Raw genomic sequence first — 20,769 nt, forward strand, 5'->3', positions numbered from 1 at the left:
AGTCACACTTTGATTAAGATATTTTCTCCTATCAAATTGTAAACTCCACAAGGATAGGGATTGTGTCTGTTTTGCTCACTCACGGTTTTGTCCCTAGCACCTAGGACTTAGGAGGTACCCTCAAAAATGCCTGTTAAATCAGAGGATGCAGAATTGTGGACAGAGCCGGGTTTTCTGAGGGAGATGAGTCACCAGATTTGAATAGGGGGCTCCCTGTGGGCATGCCGAGCCCGAAGGGGAGAGAGGTGTCAAACAGAGTAGCGTTCTCAAGGTGCCAGAGCCTTCCTTTGTGCAGCTGAATTAGTCAGAATGTCACTGTAACTCTTCCGCGTTGGAAAGCCCTTCTGAGACGCGCCCTTCAGAATCTGGCATTCCTACGCAGTCCTGCGTTTGTGGGCTTTGAGGGCTGACCAGGCGAGAGGGCATGAAAGAGAAGGGTCTGGGCCTCCCCCTTCGCTGAGAGCCCGGCAGAGAGGGGGCTGAAAGAGCCCCGGCCTCCGAGGAGGAACAGAAGGCGGAGTTCCCGCCCAGTTTGGCCCCGGTGAGAGCATCAGCCCTCCCACGGAAGGGTCCCGGGGCTGATCCCGGCCAAGGGCACGGGCTTGATCCCGGGTCCGAGTCAGGGCAAGTGCGGCAGGCAGCCAGTCGATGTCCCCCTCACACTGTGTTTCTCTCTGTGTGTCCATCTCTTTCTTTCTTCCACTCTCTGGAAAAGCAAGGGGGGGGAAATATCCTCGGGTGAGGGTAAGGGAAAGAAAAGAAGGTGGAATTCCCCTCGGTCAGTGGCAGCTGCATGGAGTGGCACAGACGGGCCCAAGAAGACGCAGCTTCTCCAATGTCCCGCATGGGTTAGGAAGGGCGCCCTCCGGACGGGGGTAAGATCCGGCCCCCTGCCCCAAGCTGTAACCTTAAAGGAGTCAGTTCCCGAACCTTCTCCACAGTAGTATTTCAATCTGAAAAGTTTGTGTTTCGTTAAATTCCATCCGTACGTTTAAGAAATTATTACTCAGCTTTTCAACTTTTTGAAAAGCAGAGAAACATTCACTGATTTACCCATTCATTCATTCATTTTATTTGTTTTATTAAGTTTATTGGGGTGACAGTTGTTAACTTGAACATAGAGGTTTCAGGTGCGGGTTTCTATGTTACAAGATCTGTATATTGCTATGTGCCCACCACCCAAAGTCCTATCTTCTCCCATCACCATATATTAAGACCCCCTTCATTCATTTATTTATTCAGAAAATACATTTTGAAAGGCATCTACAGAACTTACAGTCTCAAGAGGAACCATGCAAACCACCTATTACACAGTGAGAAAGAATGAAACAGTCCCGCAGCTTTGGAACAGCCAGATGCCGGGGTCGTCGTAAGTACTGAACTCCGTCCAGCGGAATTTAGAACTCCTTTCCCCTCCTTCAAACGTCACCGCTCCATGTCCCCAGCCTACCAAGGAAAAAAATAGCTGGAGGAGTTGGGGGAGGTTTCACTCACTTAACCGGTGACATGTGAGCTGGGGCTTGAAAGATGAGTAACAGGTAAAGTGGACGGGCAGAGCCCGCAGCAAGGGCTCCCAGGAGGTGGGGACAGCGTGTTCGAAAGCACTAAGGCACGGAGACCGTGGCCTTGGGGACCTGGCGCTGGTGGGTGGTTTAAAATATGGGCTGTACAGGGGTGCAGTTGACTGGTGCCATGAGCGTCAAGACGGCGAAGAAAGGCGAACGTGGCTGGTCGGCCGGCTGCGTGGGGTGCCATTTCCAGACCAGAGAAACAAAAGCTGCCCTCCCGGGGCTGGGTGTTGCTCGGGCTGTGCAGGAAGCACGGTCTCCTCTCCGAGCTGGTGCAGGCGCAGGTGCAGGTGCAGGTGCAGGTGAAGCGTGGCTCTGCGCTCCCTTGTCACCTCCTGGATGGGGCCTCAGAGTCTGGGCCCTGACATCCCAGTCTTGGACACTACAGTTGGGTCTTATAAGATCTTAAATCTATTTTTGCTTTGCGATCTGGTATCTACCTGTTACATCATGTGTAAAACTGTGATGGTGAGTGATCTATTCAAATATTTTTTTCCTGGTGCCAGAAAGAAACAGTAGCCCATTTAGAGAACCTGCACTAAAGAAACTCAACCATAACCGTAAGTCATGGGGTTATTCAGTTTCTCACACAAATCAAATTCAAACTCCTACAAGAGAAAATCATTACACTGACATCAGGAGTTTAAAGAGGCTTGTGTGATTATAAGGAGACAATTACTTTTATAGTAGTTATTTGAAAAATCATAATTTTATAGCTAAGCATACCATTTAGAGTTGGCTACATTGTAGGCAGAAAAAAGTAATCATTCTTAGTAAAGAAAATGCCAAGAAGGGAAGAGAGGTGAGCTATGGAAGTGGAGACATTGAATTGGAAGCCAGGAAACCTGGTTCATGCTCCAGTCCGTCATTTATTGGCTCTGTGACTTTGGAGAAGTTACTTAACTTCTGTGAACCTCATTTTCTTCTCCCATTGAATAAGGAAAATAATACCTACATGGTTGGCTTATTTTAGTATCAAGTAGCATGCTATATGTTAAGGTGCTTTGTAACCGAAAGCCATTTTACTAATTATAATAATTATTAATTGGAAAAATAATCCTTGTTAAATCTCTCATATCAAAGACAAAATATCATACAAAAGCTTACTAAAATCACTGCTATCAAATTTTGCAATGATAATCCATAAACCAAGGAACATCATATGTATGGTGTTTGAATAATAATTGCATCCTACTTCCTTTCTACAGTATTTGTTTATATTAAAATTAGTAATGGCTATTTTGTAGATCATTAGACCTTAGAGATATTCCTCCAAAAAGGGCTCGTGATCATAGGGAAATACTGCACACTCCAACTCAACTCAGAGAGACTGACTGAAACCTCTGAGGGACCCCACAGTAACTTTTATTACAATGTTTTCCAAACTTCTTGGAGCGTAAGGCTCTGTTTTCAAGTATTAGCTTTAGTTCAAAAGAACATATTTTGGGAATATTTTTAATATGAACTTTTTTAAAAAACCAAAGCATCCACAACAAAACAATAACCAATCCTAGGACCAGTGTGTTAATATAATTTTAGAGTGGAGACCCTCAATCAATTCAGCTTTGTCAAAATGGTAATGAATTCTAACTCCTCTGTAAGCTTTTTTTCTCGATTGCAAACAGTTTATGTTCCTCCAGCGCTCTGTGAGTTTGTAGTACTCTCGGGAGTAAGTCAGGAAAAGAATGTATTAAGAAACCGAGTCACTTAGAACTTACGCAACTTGGCCAAGGTGGTGGCTGTGAGATTCGAACTCAAGCGATTTGATCCAGAGCCAGAGAATGATCTGCTGATAAATCAAAATGTGTTTCACACTGCAGTCCTGCCTGGATAATCATGTTGCTGCTTGGGGCTGCTTTGCATTCTTTCAAATGCCAGTTTAAAACAAACCCTGGAGGGTTGGTGGGTAGATTCAGCATAGTCATTGATGGCTCAAGTTTTTTATTGTAGCACAGAAGATAACAGACTATCTGTTGTCTCATACCACCCAGACATTGCTCTGAGCTCTTCTAAAACTAATGATGTAGCTACAAAAGATGACAAATTTGAACTTTGCTCAGCACTCCATTGGTTTATGGATGAATGCAACTCATGTCACCTCGCCTCACAACCTGTTAATAATTAATATTAACAGCATATATAGATGAGAAACCCATAGTTCTCTGGGAAATTAGGCATGAACCCCTGTTTTTAAAATCTTTTCTGTACTAGCTCAGATAGAGATGCCAAGAACTGATTAAGTAAGCAGCGCTTTAAAAAGCTGGGAAGTTGCATGGTAAACTAGTATCTGTCTTAGAATTGCACGGGTCCATCTTCAGTTGTGCTGTTTTCTGGAAGTGCTTTTAGAAATCTTGGTTTTACTTTTACTAAACCTCAGGTTAGACAGAGAGAAATACAAATCTGTCTTGATCTCTCACTAATCCTCTCCCCAGCCTACTAATTTTGACATTTTAGTAGCTTTATTTTAAAAAAAGAAGGATATCTTACCCTTTGGGACAGCATGGATGGACCTAGAAAGTATTATGCCGAGTGAAGTAAGCCAGTCAGAGAAAGACAAGTATCACATGATCTCACTCATATGTGGACTCTAATAAACAAAATAAACTGATGAACAAAATAGATCCAGGGACATAGAAGCATGGAACAGACTGAGGGATCTCAGAGGGAAGGCAGGGCTGGGGGAGCGGGTGGGGAGAGACTAATCAAAGAACTTATATGCTTATATGCATAACCCAGGGACACAGACAATAGTGTGGAGAAAGCCTGGGGGGGGGGGGTTCTCCGGGTGGAGGGGATTAATGGGGGGGAAAGGGGGAACATCTGTAATACTTTCAACAATAAAGGTAATTTTTAAAAATATGCTAGTATTTCTTAAGGATCAAATAGAGAAGTGATAGTGTAAAGACATTCTAATTTCAACAAGTTTAAAGGGCTTTCAAAATTATTCTGATATATTCTAATTTTACAAAATGGAAACATTGTGACAAACTAAAGAGGTGTGCCATGTCTGGTCAGATGGGGAATAATCAGCTTTCATAAAACAAATATTTCTTATATACTCCATTTAATCATTAATTTATTTGTTTTAGGTTCCAAATGGTAACTCCAGTGAAAATATTTATTACATCAACCTTCTATTGAACTTGCATTTGTCGAACGGTTTCAGTACAACTTGTGTGTGTGTGTGTGTGTTAGTCGTGATTTTAATGTTCCTTACTATTATGCATTATCTAGATGCATTTTGGTTGTTAATATCCTGTTTCTTAAAATGCTAAGGTGCTGCCGGACTTTTAGTTAATGGGAAGTGTAAAATGAGAGAGTTCTAGGCATCCGTTTTATGAACAAACAGTGAGACCCCTCTGAATGAAGTTAAATTGGACATTTGAGAATTCAAAAAGTAATTTGTGTTCCTGGTGAGTTTGCTGAAGTGTGGGATCAGGTCTCCAAAGGAGAATGTTTCCCCTGCTAAAGAGTTACAAATAAGTACTGAATAAATGGGGGATTGGTTGTGAGCATACTTGTTACACGGGCTTTCTTTGAAAGAATTTTGGTTAACATCAGAAAATGATTTTAAGATAAACAGTTGTGTGGGGTTTTTTTAATGGTAGGTCATGCCTTTAATGAACAGAATTGAAGTAGAAATGTCATTTATTATATACTAATTTCTTCCTCATATACACTGAGGATTATGCTTACACTGGATTCCCCGCGCAAAAAAGTATCCTTACAAAAGCCCTCTACCCACGGTTAAGTGTCAGCGAATAATCCCTCCCTTTTCTCTTGAATGGCACGTTTTTCACTTGTACCCCTTCCCCATTTTATTTATTTCTTTTTTTCCTTTATGTTAAGTTCAGGTGTGACATCTCCAAACCCGGAGGAAATTTAGTCACCTACCGGCAAGACTCTTTTACAGACTTCAAAGTGAAGACGAACGTGCACCCGCATAGAGAACAGATCCGAGGAAGGGAACCGTGACTAATGCAGAAACTTAATCGACAAACAAGCAAACAAACCAACCAACCGAGTCACGCAAAGACCTTGTCCGCTTTAGAGGCCCGGGAGGAGCGCCGGGCGGGAGGGGCGCACCTGGAGGATGCTGTCGCCTCAGGTTGCCGCCCCGCGATTGGCGGCTGCGCGGGAGGAGGGTCCCCGGGAAACGCGCCGCCGGGGAGGCCGCCCCCTAGCACGCGATGGAAATTTCCACTCTTAGAAAAGCGGAGGGGAAAGGAAGGAGGGCCTCTCGGTCCACCCTTTCCCCGCACTTGCCCCATCCCAGGCCGGAGCGGGCTGAGAAAGAGGCAGGTGAGTGCGAGTTCGGGGGTTTCTGAGACGCGTCAGTGTGCGAGCTGGCGGCGGGACCCCAGGCGGGGCGCGCTCGTGGAAACCCGCGCGCAGCCCGGCTCGCAGCCGCCTGGGGCTCAGGTTAGGCGTGCGGCTCTTCCTAACTTGCTGATGGTCCCGAATTATTATTATTATTTTCCAAAGGACCACACTCTGGGTGGGTCCCTGCAGGCTAATGACGGGACTGGGTAGAAATTAAGTAACCAGGGCGCAGGGAGGGAAAGGAGTCTGGCTGGGAGGGCGCGAGGGACTCCCCGGCAAGGAGAGGTGGCCGTGCCAGGGCAGCCTGCTCCCGGGGGCGGGAAGGGGGCGGCCGGGCGAGGGGAGCCCGGGCCCCGGGATTCCCTCGGCGCCGGGGTTTTGAGTTGGGGGCCGTGGCCGCGCGCCCGCGTCGCGGAGGGAACCGACCCGCTGCGGACCTGGCTCCGCATCAGCTCAGGGCGGAGCTGGCCAGGTGTTACCCGAGTCGCCGGACCCGTGCCCGCGTCCTCAGGATGGGGGCACTGGGTGCAGGACTTAAAATAGCCCCGTGGTCCCGGACAGCTGGGCCACCCCCGAGGCCAGCGGGGTTCCCCGGGCGGGGGAGGGTGTTCGGGCACCTGGAGCCCGGGGGAGCCTCCTTCCAGGGAGGAGGGAGGCCAGGGCAGTGCCGGGTCGGGTCCTTGGCTCCGAGGGAGGCGGCGCCTGCGGTCGGCTTGGCGGCGGGGCGGGGTAGCCGTCGTGCGGGGCAGAAACGCGGGCGCGGAGGGGATGCGGTTTGTGGAACCGAGAGGGGAGGTGGGGGCGGGAGAAGGCGAGAGTGTAAGAGAGCAAAGCCCAAGAGGATGGGAGCGGGAGGAAAACGGGGAAAAGAGAAGGAAGGAAGCGAGGAGAGGAGGCGCGGACGTGGGGAGCCTCCCTCCGGGGAGAGCGAGTTGGGAGCATCTCCGACTCGGGAGACTAGAGAGAGGAGGGCACGGCGCGCGGGGGGCTTTGCGCCGGTCCCGGCACAGGTGGGCGCTGTGCCCCGCGTGGGCCCGCGCTGCGGATGGAGGCGTGGGGGGGCACGAGGCCCCTTGTTCCTCATCGGGATTCAGCGGGGAGAGTGTCCCTAATGCGCGCACCTGGACCGGCCCCGAGCCCACGGGAGCCGCTGGCTGGGTAAGAGGAGGCGGGCTGACCCGGGGGACCGCCGGAGGCTGTCGCGGGCGCGCGCTGTCTGTCCCTCGGGGCAAGGGGGCATCCCCACCTGTCCCGGGGGCATCGTACGTCCCGAGGACAGAGGCGAGGTGCCAGCTGCGGCCCCGGGGCTGTGAGCTGACGGACCAGCACCCCAAGGCGCTGGGACCCGCACTCAGTGACGCCGGGAGAGGTGCTGCTGCTCACCCTCACCACGGGGGGGGGGGAGCCCCGGGCCCCAATAGGCATCTTCAGTTGCTCCCGCGCGGCCCAGACACTCCTCATGGCTAAAATCTCTCAAGTTGTAAAGAGAGCATCCGACACCTAGACGGCAGTTTTCAGGGCCCGTAGACAGGACTGTAAGCTCTGGTAGACCTTAATTTTTTTTGGAGGGGGCTGGGGTTGGAGTGGGGAAATTAGGACATGCCCCCCCCCCCCACAGCAAACAAGTCTCTAAAAAGTCAGTGCGATTGATGGACTCTCTCATATGGAGTGTGTGTGTGTCTGTGTGTGTGTGTGTGTGTGTGTGTGTGTGAGATAGAGCCTTTCAAATTCTAACAAATGACGCTATGTTAGAATTCTACCAAGAACACAGAAAAATCTATGTTCTTGGTAGAAGTTTATAAGGACAGAGACACTGAAGAAAACATCCAAATTACCGAATACGATGTGAGTTCAGAGACAGGGAGCTTTCATTAAGCTGATTCTATCATAAACATCAAAAAGCATCAGGGGATAAAGCAGTTTCCAGGCCGCAGGGATAGGAAGGGAGCTCCTCTGCCAGAGTCAGCCTGCCCAGTATCCAGGGAGGCTGGGCTCCACCACTGGTGACCAGGGTGGCTCATGTATACATAATATTCCTTGTATGTTACTAAATGCTTTTTTTAAAAAATGTTTTTATTGATTTCAGAGAAAGGAAGGGAGAGGGAGAGAGAAGCATCAATGATGAGAGTCATTGACCCGCTGCCTCCTGCACGCCCCCGACTGGGGATCGAGCCCGCAACCTGGGCTTGTGCTCTGACTGGGAGTCGAACCCTGACCTCCTGGTTCACAGGTCAGTGCTCAACCACTGAGCCACGCCAGCTGGGCACTAAGTACTTCTTTTATGCTAACATTACTCTCAAAACAACCTTATAGACTCCATTATTAGACCTATTTTAAAGAACAGGAAATGGAGATACACAGTGTGGGGAACATAGCACATCGTTGGCAGTTCTGTTTGGAATTAGTTATTCTTAAATGGAAATGAACAATTCTCTTTCACTTTGTGCTTTATCATGGGCAGAACTGGACAGGTGACTTCTTAGGGACCCAAAGCTGACTTCTTGGTCTATTACAGACTAATCCTAGCCTAGGAAAGCCAATGACATAATCATGCAGCTAAAGACTAAATCTCTGCAGCCCCAGGTCTGGATTTTTTAAACAGGTGATATTTGAGAAATGCATAGTACAACTGTGGTTACCTGTCAGTTTCGCAAATGCTGAAAGCAAGCATAATAAACATAGCAGCTTGTGGACTCTGCGTTAAATGTTTTTCTTCTCTTACATCATTGCCTTTGTTCCTTTTCATCAGTGTTGTTCCGGCATCTATTCCTTTTTTCCCCCAGCCTTCCTACTGACTTACTGATATTTTCTACTTATTTTTAAAAACCCAAACCCCTATATATATTTTTTTTTACTTTTTACACACCAATGCAATGATTTCTAAAAATAAAGATTTAATGGGGTTTAGTGACTATTTACATATTTTCAATATACATCAAAATAATAGTTTTTTTTAAAAATGTGCTTCCATGTGTCACCTGAAATCACCTCGCATGCCATGGCATCCTGGAGGACGGGTAAGAGGTGGGCACAGGGGAGAGACGAAAGAAAGGAAAGGAGGGTTCTCCAAGTCAGACTTTGCGCTAAGCCCTTTACATGTGTGAACCACATCTGCTCTTCACACAATACTCCATGCTGAAGGTGTTGGTTATCTCCATTTTAAGGTGGAGGAAAGTGAAGCTCAGAGAAATTAAGGAAAGAGCCAAGGGCCACACAGCTAGTAAGTGACAGTGCTAGCTGTCAAAGTTCCTGATTCCAATAAAAAGACTATCAGGAGAACAACAACAACAAAAAAAGTAAGGAAAGAAGAGGCTAAATGCTGCACAGCAGAGTAGGATGTGAGCGGTGGGAGAATGGAAGAACCAAATCACTTTCCTGTGACGGCTAATGCTCCTCTGGTCTTCCTTCCACTATTTTTGATGACCCAGTTCCATGCGTTCATTCCACAAATGCTCACTGGGTATCATTATCTCCCAGAAGTTGTATTAGGGAGTTTCTTTTATCTTTTTCTCCCTAACACCTACCACAGTCCTGGGCAAATACTAGGTGCTCAAGAAATGCTTGTCAAAGAGATGAATCAGTCTAGTGGGGAGAGAATCAATAGACAGGTGCACCAGCGGCCCCCCAAGGGCCAGGGAAGAATCGGACTCGGGCTCTCTGCCGCCGAGCCGCCTGAGAGAAGGGCCCTGAGAACAGGTCAAGACTGGGGGCGCCTCAGCTGGGTGTTGAAGCAGAAATAAATGTTAGCCCGGCAAAGGAAGTGGGAGAGGATTCTCCACAGAAAGGCCAGTCTGAAACGAGAAAGGAGAAGGGGGGCCCCCTCTGCGTCTCCAGGGGTTCAGTACTGGACCTGGAGGCTGCCAGGGAGGGCCTGGGAGGGAGGCGTGGTCTCCTGCGCACTCTCTCTGCAAGCGTCCCTTTTCTCTGTCCCTCCCTGGGACTTCTGAAGTGAACTGTCCTATGGGGAACAAAATGGCCAAGTACATCATTAACTTAACAAAACATTAAGCATGTCCCCGCTTAACGTTTTCCACAGGTGCTGCAATTTTAAACCAAAGGACATATAACAAAACCAGTTTTACCACAGGCTAATTGTATAAACAAAAGTTAAGCTCTTCCAAAATGACGTTGAACAAAAGGACATTATTTGAGTACCTGCTGTACAGGAATTAGCAATACATTTTATTATTTTATCATTTTATTATGGCCCTATAATAGAGAACTGTAGTTATTTAGACTCCTTATAATGTTTGTGCTTTAAAACCTATACTCAAATGGAAAGACTAGACTTTGCTGTCCCCTGTATGGAAAAACCATATTATTTTTCTGGTTCTCGAGGGGATACTCTATGTTAGCACAGATACAATCCACACAATTATGAAGAAAACTTCCAAACAAACGCTCTTCTGTGTTTTCCTTGGGGCGGGGGGTGCTGGAGGGGGGATGGAAGGATTTCTCTCCTTATTTTAGTTTTTAGTGGCTTTATTTTTTATTTCAGTGTGTTATAGAGGAGTCAGGAAGTAAAAATGTATTTAAAAAATAATAAAGTGAGATGGGGAATGGAATAAAAGTAAGGAATAACAGACAGATGTTTATGCCAGTTAAGATTCTGGCTTTTGATAATAGACTTTGAAAAAACTTAACTCCCAATATCTCTTTTTTCTTTAGGAATCTTTTATACCAATTTTTCATTCTAGGTTCGGAGGTCTGCGTGCCTTGTCACCCTTTTCACACTTGCAAAATACTGTTAGTCATATTGTTATTAGGAAGGGAATTCAAAGGGTAAATGAAATCTACCGATAACCCCAAGCCTAATTTCAGTTAATAGGTTAAACCCTCCACTCTATTATATCCTTGCAATTACAGCCAAGTTTCTTAATCTGTCTGAGCATCATTCTCTTCATCTATAAAGTCAGGATCCTAATGGCATCCACCTCAAGAGACTGTTATAAGGATTAAATGAGTTGACACGTGTAAAACGCTTGGACTAATGTCTGATACATAGTAAGCACTCAGTATGTGATAGCTGTTACTCTTTGCATTATTACTTCTGCCACCCACAGCATTATTTGAAATGTTAACATATGTCCACGCTAAATGTTCTTTGATGTGTTTTCCTCTAACCGTCGTAACTAAAATGAAGGAAACAGAAGAGAGGAAATGAGAAAAGGGCTGTATGATACATATGCAGAGCAGTCCAGCCCAGAATAACATCATTTCCTATATAATAAGATTGAAATGTTCCCTTATTTCCTGTTGGCTACTTGCCCCCTATTTTTCCTGATAAATCTAATGTGCATCCATCATTAAAATGAACATCATTTCCAGTTTCCTGTTTTCTCTTATTTTTGTCTCTTTTGGTCACAGCTGTCGCCCTGGTGCTTCACATGGTGCCTGGCGTAAACACACACTCATGCATGTTCGTTGAATGAAGGAAGGAAGGAAAACTTGCTTCATTTATTTTCCTAACAGTATTTATTCTCCAGCCAAACACTTTTTCATTGCAGTGTTTAAGGCCTTTGCAAAGTGAATTTGTGCATTGTTGATAGTCAATATAAATGTTTTTAAATTAAATTATTTATTCAGTGTGCCTTGTCGCACAAGATTACGCATATAGTCTTGGGTGTCAGGGCGTGTGACTGTGAATCTAGTGTCATCATAGAGCTGGGCTTCCTGGATTCTGATCTCGGCTCTATCACTTGGACTTCCTGTGATCAAATTTCGGCTCTCCCACATTCTCTCTGAGTGACCTTAAGCACATCACTTAACCTGACTGCTGCATTCTCTTCGTCTGTAAAATGAGGAAAATAGTTCCTATCTCAGAAGGATTTTATGAGGGTGAAATGAGTTAACCTGTAAAGATTCATATTTGGCATTTTGTGAGCACTAGAGGTGTTCTGTTACACAGTTTTTTTAAACCCTGGTTTTCCAATTACATATCATAATAGTGCCTACCTTACAGAATTGGTTCAATGATACTGCAAGGCACATAATAAATACTCAAATCATGTTACTTTTATTATTGCTATTACTGCAAATATTTATTTCTATTTTGTGCTATGAGGCATTGGGGCTCTGACTTTTCCATTTTCAGGTCCATTTAAGTCTTATTGATTCTATCTTACCTTTCACACTTATACCCTGTGTTTGTCCTGTCATTTTGCCTTGCGTCATTGGCACCTTTTATGTTGCATACTCTTCAGGACAAGGACTTTGCTCTTTGTTTTGGCATAATTTTATAACATCAGGTACACTCACGGTACTATAAAAATGTTAAAGAAAAAGAAAAAAAGATGTAACTGACCAAGAGGCCACTTGGGCTGACAGCTGGTCGGGCTGCTGTTCTGTTTGCAGTGTTGGTCCTCCCGCCCAGCAGCATCTCCGCCGTGGCTGGTGGCTAGTGGCGCCTGGCTCTGGGGTGACCCGCGCGTCCTGTGCGGCCACCTGGGGTGTGCCCTGGTGCCCGGAGCATGAGCTGGGTCGCAGCTCGCAGGGAGGACTGCGGGGGGCCAAAGCCGTTGGGGGCACAGCTGCTCTCAGGTTTGTCTGCTTTTGCTTGACTTTGCTAGAGACCAGGCGATGAATGAGGTGGGCCTGAGCCGAGGGGAGGGTCGAAGAGGAGGGCAGAGGGAGGGCCGAGGGAGGGCAGAGGGAGACCGTGGGCCCTTTCTGTGGTAAGAAACGTTTCCCGGTGCCACCCAGGCTCTGGTCTTATTTCCTGGAGCTTTGCCATATAGGAGGAACGTGGATGTGCACGGTGTAAACTGTGACCAAGCTGACCTTGACTGGCCCGGGGAGCTAGTGCTCAGGGTTCGTGTTTCAAGCCCGGGCGCCGTGAATGCCTGAAAAGCAATCGCAGGGGTCAGAGCACTGCGTCAGCGGCGGCTCCAGTCCTGAGGACACACTGCAGCGCTGTTTCGCTCCTTTCTGTCTTGGGAAGCGATCCTTTGGCAACAAACAGCACAGTCGACAATCTATCCGGCCCGGTTTGGGCCTGTGCTGTGCTGTAGTCACACCTGCGTGCAGAGGAGTCCGTGCTGTTGGTTGGCATCTATCTTTAACCTTTTTATTTTGAAGTAATTATAATTTTGAAGTAATTACAGATTCATGGGAAGTTACAAAGGCAACTCAGAGAGGCTCCAGATGCCTTTCGCCCAGTTTCTTCTAGTGATTGCTTGGCCATAGTTTTCTTACGATAACACCAGGAAATTGACTTTGGCACAATATATACATATAGTTTCTATGTCATTCTGTCACATACAGAGATTTAGTCACAACCGCCTCCTTCTCCCTGTCCCTGGCAACCAGATATCTTCCATCTCTGTATTTTATATCATTTTGAGAATGTTACATATATGGTATCATACAGTATGTGATCTTTTTGATATTTTTTTTCATATTAAGTATAACGCTATTGAGATCCCTTCAAGTTTTAGCAATAGTTGGGTCCTTTTTATTGCCAAGTAGTATTCTAGTTGCCTGACTATATTGAACTGTATATTTTTTTTCAATTGATATACTTACTTAGAACTTTGGTTGAACTAAAGAAGTGCTGAGGCCACTTGGTGAGGTAAAAAGTGTGAACAAACTTTGAGTAAGCTTTGCTCTTCAAAATGATAATTAGTGTGTGCTAGGGCAAAAAGATGTATAAACTATATCTTCATTTAAAACAGAGGCCACTGGAGGATTGGAAAGAAGAAACAGAATAGGGCAGAGATAAGTATGTATTTAGACAATAAGGTATAACATCTAGCACCTTTAAAATATGATAACCTATTCTGTGATTTTACCTTTAGTTAAGACAACTCAGATTTCTTGAAACTAATAAAAGCAATGCCTCTGCTACAGGAAATTCCCCACCAGTCTATGTTCAGTCACACAGATGTAAGTCAGGAACAGGGGCATAGCTGGAAATGACAGCAGGTGGCTGTTCAGTTTCATACAGGTCACAGAGAGTCAAAGCAGCATCTTGAGTTCCAGGGCAACTATCGAGGGCCCAGAGACTGTCAGTGTCAAACTGCTCTGTCCTTTCAACCCACCTGCTGGTGGGAGAAGCCTCTCCCAGAGGTGGCATAAGTGGGGTTTTAAAACGAGAATGTTCTTCTTCACCTGAATTCTCACACGCTTGTGGGCCCTGGACACTGGTGGCTGTAAGTGGCTCAGAGAAGTGCATCCCTTCCGCACAGTACCTGGGGCAGTTAGGTGCAAGCCCTCCCTCGGCCAGCACCCCCCGAGCTCTACCCCCGACCTCGCCCCCCAAGCGGAGGAGATAACAAAACATCCCTGTGATCAGCAAGTGGAAACACCCCTTTGAGTTTTTAGAATTTCAGATTTTGGGCTCTCAGAGACATATTGTCAATTCACGAAATAGCACAGGCTATTGGTCTGGAGCCCTGACCAGACCCAAGTCTAACTGAAGGCACCACCCTAAGTCTTCATTTCAGTGCTTTCTGTTATCTGAAAATATTCCTTGTTCCAAACCTTACCAGAGGGTGGAGGGGAGGGGGGATAAGGGCCCAAAGCCTGAACACGCAAAGAACTGACAGAGCCCAATAATTCCTAACCCCTTTTCCAGGTGGATTTGCTTCTCTGCATCTTTTGAAATGAGATAAAATCGCATGTGCTGTCTTTATGATTTATTCTGTGTAAACATTAGACACCTCACGTCACTTTGCAGGCTGTTATGGGTCTTCCGTCTTGTGTGTGGGCTGGGAGGTCCCACAGCAGGTGGTGGGGCAGATGACTCAGCCCAGTAATCTTGAGGGACCGGACAGTTCGCTGTAAATCTGGAGACTGAACAAAAGGCCCAGTAAATTTTGTGGACCTCTCTGATGTTATGCTGTTTACTTATTTGACTAATGGTGACAGTCAATAGGGGGGTGTGACAGGAAATGTAAACACATAGGCTATGGCTCCCAACCTCGAAGGCATTGTTTTTTTAAGGGGTGATGGGCAGGTTTGTTTGCTTTTTGAACTTTTTCTTTAAAGAGAAGAAATAGAGTTTTTCTGAAAGAAAACTAAAGTAGAAATGCCCCGTGTACTGTATCAATGTACACAAAAATCCAGTACTAGCTTTACTTTCAAACAATTGTGTCATTTTATAGCAGCGTCCACACTTGGAAGAATGAAACCAAGTGCAATGCTTTCCATTATTTTTTATACCAGAATTTTATAAAGTTTAAACTCCCACACCTGCCGTCAAGGTCAACCTCAGCCACTCTCCACAAACACACCACTTGAGCTAAAGCAGACTCTAGCTGTTTTGTCGCCAAACTTCTGATCCCACTTCTCCTGCCTGGAGCCCTCTCCCCTCTCTGACGTCACACCACTCTTCCTCCCTAAAGCCCGGTATGGTGGCCCCAGGCTCTCAGGCCAAGCTCTCCAGTTCACTGCCATGTGTCTCGAAGATGATGATCCTGTCGGGAAAACGTCCGACACAGAACAGGGTTCCCAATGGCAATGGACTGTCACCGGGGCCGGGCTCTGCAGTCAGACATGGACTGTGAGTCCTGGCTCAGCCATCCGCTCACCGGCTTTGGTCTTCGGGTCAGTTGCTCAGTTTTCTTGAGCGTTAGTTGCCTCACTTGTAAAATGGGGAAAATAATAATAATACCTCCCTGACAGCTGAGGGAATTACCGATTTCATACATGTGAAGTGCCTGGCACAGTGCTGGGCTATCATGAATATGATTATTACCAATGAGGTCTTTAAAAAATAAGATTTCGGGTTTTACAAAATGAACAGAATTATGGTCTGAGTGGAGGACACAGCCCATAAAACTTGATTGTTTAGGCTTCTCTGTGTCTCTCAACCCTAATTGCTGTCATAAGAAGGGGCAGGGTGCCTCTGTGCCTATCTACCCGGATGAGAGGGTCTCCAGTTGCCCACCCACTGAGATTGGACACAAACAGACCAAAACAGAATGATTGTTTCCTCCTTAGACAGAATAGAAATACATGTGGCTTGGCAGAGATTTTATTTTAGTAAGAGGTAATCAAATGATGAATGAATTTCTATAAAGAAGGGAGCAAATGCTAGGTATTGGCTTCAAAGAGTAATTAAAATAGCCTCATGATGAGTCATCTGTCCTTGGCGTATTTACAAACACAACCTGTAGGCTTAGAAAAGTGAAAATTTCAGCCAATTAGCTGGTTGTTTGATCTACAAATACTAAATCATTAGGTTTTCTGATATTTCCCTACAAATTGGTTGATGTTTCACTGCAGCATGGCTTCAATCAAATCAAGGGCATAACCATTAGCACATTTTTTGGTTACACTGATGTCTAAACAAACTCCTTTTGTGTTTTGAATTACAGATCTAAAAGTGATCGTCTAGACCACAGCATGCAATTACAAATAGAATGGCAATAATTTAAATAAATAGCAAGGTAGATTGGGTTTGGGATGAGGCATGCAGTCCCGTGCAGATGCTGTTTTTGTCCTCTCCTGGGGCCACCCCTTAAAACAATTACTCTTTATTAAGTGATTGGAGCTTTATGTATGCACGTGTTTAACATTTTTTGAAGACGGCCTCAAAAATTAGGTGAGGTGCACACATGCACAAGGATATGTATACGTTTCATATGCACAGAGGAGGGAAATTCTGCTCAATAGTCTCACCTGTCTAGCTAAGGATATAGGAAAACTCTTTGTTACATCATTAGGAAATGCAGTATTCTGGCAGAAAACTGACTGCTATGGATCATCAGTTTTCAGATAATTAGAGTACAGCAAGAACCTTTTTTAAAATTAACATTTTATTGACCATAATTTAATTTTACGATGTTTCAGAGTACCTTAGGCCCACCAGTGTTGACTTCAACTATAATGGCAAAACTCAAAAGTGCTAGTTAACAGAAATTTCTGGTTGGCTGAAGGAATTTATAGGATCTTCCTTCTGCTTTCAAACTTTTGGGAGGAATATCAAGAAATAAATATATGGTAGTTCTAAACTAGGAAGCTTAAACTTTTTTAATTTGAAAAATTTCTAACATATTCCAAAGTACATAATAGTATGATGAAACTCCATCTTCACCCAGCTTCCACAATTATCAATACTTATCTGTAGTATTTCATCTATACCCACATCTCTCTTCCCTGCTACCCCTACCACAATCATTACTAGATTATTTCAAAGCAAATCCAAGTCACCATATAACCTGATCTATACATGATTTGTATATATCTCAAAAAGGCAAATAAGTCTTTAAGAAAAACTAAAATATTATAACACCTTAAATAAACCAACATTTTCTTAATGTTATCAGATTTCTAGGCAGTGCTCAAATATTTCTGATTGTCTCTTTTTTGTTTTACCCTTGGTTTGTTTGAATCAGAGTCCAAACAGGGTTCACACACTCATTGGTTGATATGTCTCTTAAGTCTGTCTTAATCTACAGGTTCAACCACCCCTCATCTCTCTCTTTTTTTTTTCTCTTATGATTTATTTGATGATAAAACCAAGTCATGTGTCCTATAGAATTTCCCATATTTTGAATTTTGTCAATTTACACTCTTTTAAAATGTCATTCTCAAGCTTCAGTATTCTGTTTTTTCAATCTCATAAAACTGCTTCTCTTTTAAAGAAAAATTGCACCTTGTTGTCATTCCTTTGCCTGTTTCCTTGAGGATCTTCCAGACTACATTTTCCCCAGTTTTGTCCAAATATCCCTCCTCCTAAGTAAATCTCCCATGATTTACCTAACCCTTCTTCCTGATGGAACCTAACTGACCTGGAGTGCCCTTCAATCAGGTTTCAAAACGTGTACTGGTCTCCTTACCTGGCGCTTACTCAACTTTCTCTAAGATTGCGAGACATCACCAGTAAACAGCAGGGGTTGTTTTGATTTTAACAATTGTGCCTCATGACTACTTTTTAAAAAGTACTTTTCTGTTCCTGGTATACAGATACATTTATTAGGAAATTATATATTTGGAATTTGCTTTAAAATAATGGGTGAGAGGAGTGCTAGTTTAGATGTATTAAGATTGGCCATGGTTAATAATTTTGAAACTAGATAATGTGTATGTGAGGTTTCACTATATTATTTCATCTACATTTGTATAAATTTGAAATTTTCCATAATAAGAAAAAAAAAAGAAATTTACTATTCTACCTAAGCTATGTAATGAAACATTTCATTGTAGGGGTCTGTATTGTAACATTTTTGCCAAGGATCATCAAAAAATCATGTCTAAGGTGGTGAACATTATAAACTGTACACCTAAAACCTATATGATTTTATTAACCAGTGTCACCCCGATAAATTCAATAAAAAAGAAAAAATGTCTAAGGAACAAAAAGCACTTGCTTTTCTCTTTCTGCAAGTCTGGTTTGCCTAAAAACAAGTCAGTTTTAAAGTAAAAACATTCAGTATATAAATAATATTTTATATTAAATATTATTTTCATTATTTTATATCATTCTCATTTTTATTAAATATTTTATATTTGGGGAAATGGTTTCGAATGATTGAAAATATGCATCATGCAGAGGTGCTACATAGGTTTTGAGATCTATCCAAGCTGCCTTTAAGGCTCCACTGTGGCAAAACTCATTGATGTGCCCCAATAGTCTACCAAAAGCTGGCAGAAGACTCCTAGAAGAGGAATGACCCAAAGCACTTGATTATCTCTTAAGAAAAGATGCTAGGATGGCTAATGAAGGTCAACCTACAAGCGTTCCCTGCTACTATGCCTGAAGAACATGCAGGCCCTATTTTCCAAGGTAAAAGTCAATAGCAAATCTTTCCAAAAGCCTACCAGCTTTTAACTTTAGTCTGAGTTCTCTTTATTCTGTACAACTATTGAAAAGATAGGAGAATTTAATGACTTATGCTTACACTAGCCATATATACTAGAAAACACTTTTTAAGGGCCTTTAGCTTTATTAATAATTTTCTATTACTTCATTAGCATTATAGTTAAGTAATTGATTCAATAGTAATTGATTTTTAACTGCAGTTAGCTGTGCAACAACAAAATTTAAGACTCTAGAAACATTTTAGTAAACAAAATTTGAAAAGTTGAAATTTAATTACATTTCTTACTAACAATTTAAAATATGTAGCAATATCATTGATGATATTTTTACTTCTATGAAAGTGAAAGTATTTTACAGATTCACAGGAGCGTGGCCCCAACCGTCTGACCAAATCCTCCCCATAAGCTGTTAAGTTACTTAGCCTGGAATTCTCTTGTCATGGACTTTGCTGGAATTGATCCTCTGAGCCAGAGGGAGGTTATTCTATATTCCCCAGTCCCTCTGAGCTGTTATTTCCTGCACACTTTTTAAAATTTTTTATCAGAATTGAAATAAAAAGCCTTTGCAGTTTTTTATTAAAACTAATATTATATATGTATATATTTCTGAGTTTCTAAATTTGTAAATATTTTAAATTTTGCAGAAAATTTAGAAAAACAATTTAAAAACCCATGAGTACTTTCTTTACTCCTTTATTCTCCACCAAAATTAAGTGAGAAAAATAAATGAAAGCAGCAACTTTTTGAATAAAGTAAGGAAACAGTCAAGTGTGGTGGACTTCAAATTCCATGGGATTTAAGCCACCAAATATACCAAATATTGTGACTGAAAGAGGACCTAGTCAGTCACCTGCCCACCTGACAAGAGAGCACAAATCATTTTCTCACAATAAAAAGAGAAGAGATGTTTCATCTTTGTTCTTTAGAAATAGGTGTCTCAAGAGTGATTTTGTTTCAGGTTCCTCAAGGTTCACTTTTAACAAACATTATTCAGAAAGTTTTAAGCAAAATAAAAATAAGGCATTATATTTACATATCATTTTTATAAAATGACCATCATTAACCCAAATTCTTACTTCGCTATGGTTTTATAGTCTTCGTCAGAGTCACTGTTATGCATCCAAATGCACTAAACCTTTGATTCCTTTTGTAAATAATAGTAAGTACTTAGAAATATTGTAAGTAATTAGAAATATTCTTATGGTTTCCTATGAAAATGTTACCGTACACATTTCCATGTTACAGAATATCTAATCTGTACTTGTATGTTTCTTTTTTAAAAAGTTCTCCTTATCTTAGAAACACATATATGTTCATGTTACAGTGGTTGCTATGGCAAGTGTGTGTATTTTATTGAAACTAGACCAGAGTAAACAGACGCTGCCTCAGACTGGGGTCGTGCTGGAGGCAGCAAGGCTGTGTCATTATTTATGTTGTAAATATGTGTATTTTCAGGGTTCCCTATGCATGAAATGTGAACTTCATAACAAGTTAGCACAAGGCAACAAATGCTAATGTCCATGTGGATGCACATTTTAAAGGGCCACTAAAGGAAGCTGTATCTCCTGGGGATCTGTGCAGAGTGCAAATAACAGAAGTTTTGGAACCATTCCTGGAATGTTCGCCTAGGAATTAAATTTGCCATCTGGTTTTCAGCCGAGAATACGGAATGAAATTTTTGAATTGGGGTTTAGTTAATATATGATTATTCTTCTGAATAAAAAATAATGTACTGTTTAAAAGTAGGTTCTCATAAAAATTAAGTCCCTAGACTATTTTATGTGGTTCACTGATTTAAAAATATACATACAACCAACAACAACAATTAATATTATTTAGTTCTTACTATATCCCAGTAAGCTCTTTACATGCACTATTTGACTGCAGGAAAGGAAATAAAGAATATACTTGCCTTCTTTAATATGCTCTTCTGTGCAAAAGTAAGGAAAAAAGGAAGGAAGGGAGGTAGGAGGGAGGGAAGAAGGGAAGGAGGGAGGAAGAAAAGAGTAATAGAATAAAAATAAATAGGTCTTAATTTATCAGCCTACTCAAGATCTAAAATGAAGGCCATTTCCATATGATTCATAAAGCTACGTATACAGAGTAAGATAGG

At 43.2% G+C, this 20,769-nt stretch overlaps 1 protein-coding gene across 6 annotated transcripts in view; it reads left to right on the plus strand.

The window, feature by feature from the left end:
* The first annotated feature begins 5,776 nt into the window (after positions 1-5,776).
* SLC38A4 (solute carrier family 38 member 4) overlaps positions 5,777-20,769 on the plus strand; it is a 68,165-nt gene continuing 53,172 nt past the window's right edge. For 5 of the 6 annotated variants that reach the window (XM_081128713.1, XM_081128714.1, XM_081128715.1 and 2 more), the window contains exon 1: positions 12,186-12,431. The gene's annotated coding sequence lies outside the window, so the exon portion shown is untranslated. Of the gene's footprint in view, positions 5,871-12,185; positions 12,432-20,769 lie in introns of those variants that run through there. The other variant, XM_081128716.1, reaches the window with a different exon arrangement.

The sequence above is a fragment of the Miniopterus schreibersii genome (assembly GCF_964146895.1).
Source record: "Miniopterus schreibersii genome assembly, chromosome: 2".
In the NCBI taxonomy this organism is placed as follows: Eukaryota; Metazoa; Chordata; class Mammalia; order Chiroptera; family Miniopteridae; genus Miniopterus; species Miniopterus schreibersii.